Source organism: Aplysia californica, unplaced genomic scaffold (genome assembly GCF_000002075.1).
Source record: "Aplysia californica isolate F4 #8 unplaced genomic scaffold, AplCal3.0 scaffold00002, whole genome shotgun sequence".
Lineage (NCBI taxonomy): Eukaryota > Metazoa > Mollusca > Gastropoda > Aplysiida > Aplysiidae > Aplysia > Aplysia californica.
Genome location: NW_004797272.1, coordinates 1,129,747 through 1,132,933, shown reverse-complemented (window position 1 = coordinate 1,132,933; position 3,187 = coordinate 1,129,747).

The window sequence follows — 3,187 nt, the reverse complement described above, 5'->3', positions numbered from 1 at the left end:
AGACAGACAGACAGACAGACAGACAGACAGACAGACAGACAGACAGACAGACAGAGCCCCCACACTCACACACGCACGCACGCCTCATACGCACACGGACACGCACACAGAGGCCGATCCCAGAGTGGCTCTGTAGGGCTGACATGTAGCTCGCCAATCGCACGCCGTCTGCGTTGGCTTCTGTGTCTGAGTGAGCGCCCTCTGCGTGTGAGCACAGCCATACTAGGCTAAAATCACACAGGCCTACGAATGTAAACAATCGAAACAAGGCCAACCTCTAAATTCGAAATCTTAATATAGGATAACTGCATATCTTGGGATTTTGGGGACAAGTGTTGATGCTAGAATCAATATCTAATAGTGAAGCACCTAATAATACTTACTTCTTGTTGATTTTGATGATCTGTGAAGAATTTTAGTCGAATATAAACACGAAGCGAGGCTGCGTGCGACACCTGCCCGACGTGTTTTACAACACTGTTGAATAGCACGTCTGACGCGTCGCGCAGCTCAGCGGACAACAGACAGACCATACAGCGACACTGCGCAGGAACACGACAATGTATACGTTCATTTGCACGGTGCGAGCTAGGCCAGCTACAGGTCAGACCTACAGGTCAGACCTACAGGTCAGACCTACAGAGCCACTCTGGGACCGGCCTTACACATTCAAACATATACATACAAACAGACAGACAGAAAGACAGACAAACAGACAAACAGACAAACAAGACGCAAAAAAAGACAGATAGAAAGGAAATATGTGACATGTGAGAACTAAGTTCACCACCCTCGTCATGTTATTTTGTTCACAATGCTACCAAATACCTGCCAGACTTGTTTGTCTCAGCTAATGAGAGTGTTAATTTACAATCCAGGAGATTAATTACTGGGCTACGACCACCGTTCATAATAATGTGTAGGTGATTAATACGACCATAGATCGGCACGAGAAAAAAAAAGAGGTGTCACAAACAACGAGGCAAATACATTTATGTACGTCAGTATCCTCTTCCGAGGAAAAAACTTCTGTTCAACCCGTCGGTTCTGCATAATCGGGTCCCGTCGGTTCTACATAATCGGGTCCCGTCGGTTCTACATAATCGGGTCTCGTCGGTTCTACATAATCGGGTCTCGTCGGTTCTACATGATCGGGTCTCTTCGGTTCTACATGATCGGGTCTCTTCGGTTCTACATGATCGGGTCTCTTCGGCTCTGCATAATGGGGTCTCGTCGGTTCTGCGTGATCGGGGCTCTCCGGTTCTGCATGATCGGGTCTCGTCGGTTCTGCATAATCGGGTCTCATAGGTTCTGTATGCATGAAACCGAATCGAAGCAGAAAGTCAAACGTGCTGGTGTACCCCTACAAAAAAACGTCAATGTTGTGAGCCAATGAATCGCAAGCAGCGTTTGTGTGTGTGTGTGGGTGTGTGTGTGTGTGTGTGTGTGTGTGTGTGTGTGTGTGTGTGTGTGTGTGTGTGTGTGTGTGTGTGTGCGTGCGTGTGTGTCTGTGTGTGTGTGTGTGAGAGTGCGTGGCTGTGTGTGTGCGTGTGTGAGTGTGTGCGTGTGTGTGTGTGTGTGTGTGTGTGTGTGTGTGAGTGTGAGTGTGTGTGTGTGTGTGTGTGTGTGTGTGTGTGTGTGTGTGCAGGAGTACGTAAATGTGCAATGCGTGTACATTTATTGTATGTCACCATGTGCTTACAAGTTCTGCTCCAGTGTGGAAAAGACCCCGAAAACGCTCAGCTGTGGATTTAGATAAGTTGTTTTATTTGTTTGCTTATTATTTTGGTTTGTCTTTCTTTTGGATTGTTTGGGGAGTTATGCTTTGTTTTATTTTTACTTTAACCCCAGAAGCAGACTGTAGTCTAAACCAAAAGTTCACGAACACAAATCGGGTGTGATACTTAACGAGCGTGCGTCATCAATGTTCACGTCTCAGTCGGTCACACATTCAACATCCTCCCAGAGACATCTCTAAATAACCGCTCTCCAAATACATTATCATGTTTTGGTCTTTTCTTTCCCCTCCCCAAACGTGTTCGCATACGTTTGTTTTCTATTATAAGCTACGCATTTGCCCTATGCCCGTTCAGAAAGAGCTGAGAGGTGGACGACCTCGTTACAACACGATGTACCTCATCTTCTAGAGTACGCGCATGATCGTTGCTTCAGGAAACAGAATACACTATTTATAATAATAATAAAAAGTGAAAGACGACTCGTTCCGGTTCGCCAAATTAGGATAACGATCACATTTTCCAGGATCATCCAAACCACTTACCGAAGAGCTGGACATGGACTGACCAATCTCTCAGACAGACAGAGGTATGACGTGCATGGTGAAAGCACGATGGAAGACCGGTCGACTTTGTTTTTGTTTCAACTTAACTTAATTTGGATGGCTAGTATTGGGCATCGGCTTACTTCAGATTTTAGGGTTCATGCCCGGTTGGAAATCGCGTGCCAGATCTGCTAAGTTTATAGATAGGCCGCCATATGACACACACACACGTCAGCCATCTGTTCAAGTTCGTAAAGTACGTTTAGTTTTAGTAAGAGTTTTACGGCATTTGTAACACAATCAAGTCATATAAGTGCCGAAGATTAGAGGGGTTACAAGAGAATAACAAACACAAAAAGAAAGAGGGGAGAGTAGGACGACAGATGTTTGATAGGAAAGAAGAAGCAAACCACACCAGAGCACCCGCCAACCACCCACCCATATAGAGTACGTTCGTTTTAGTCTAACTCAGGCTCTATTGACTTCCATTTTTAAACTATCTTTAGCTACAGAATTTGGTCGTGACATTTTTTAGGTATAAATTATGACACCAGATGTTACCACATTTGCTATACATTTAAATGTTTCAACTTGTTCGATATTCACGCCTTTTCTTATAAAATAAATTACTAATAATACCTCATAACACAGGTCAGCCGGAGGCCACGTTTCTCATAACGAAAGGGGCAAATTCTCATATCGTTTTCTTCTCCTCAACAAGCAAAGAGTGAAAGTAAAACACGACATCTAATTTAAAAAATGTTGCGTGTAGCGTGTACTGGAGTTACACACGATGGACTAGCAGATACACAAGTTTACTCAAGTGCTCTTCACACACCTGACAACACAAACGCACGCACGCACGCACGCACGCACGCACGCACACGCACGCACACACACACACAC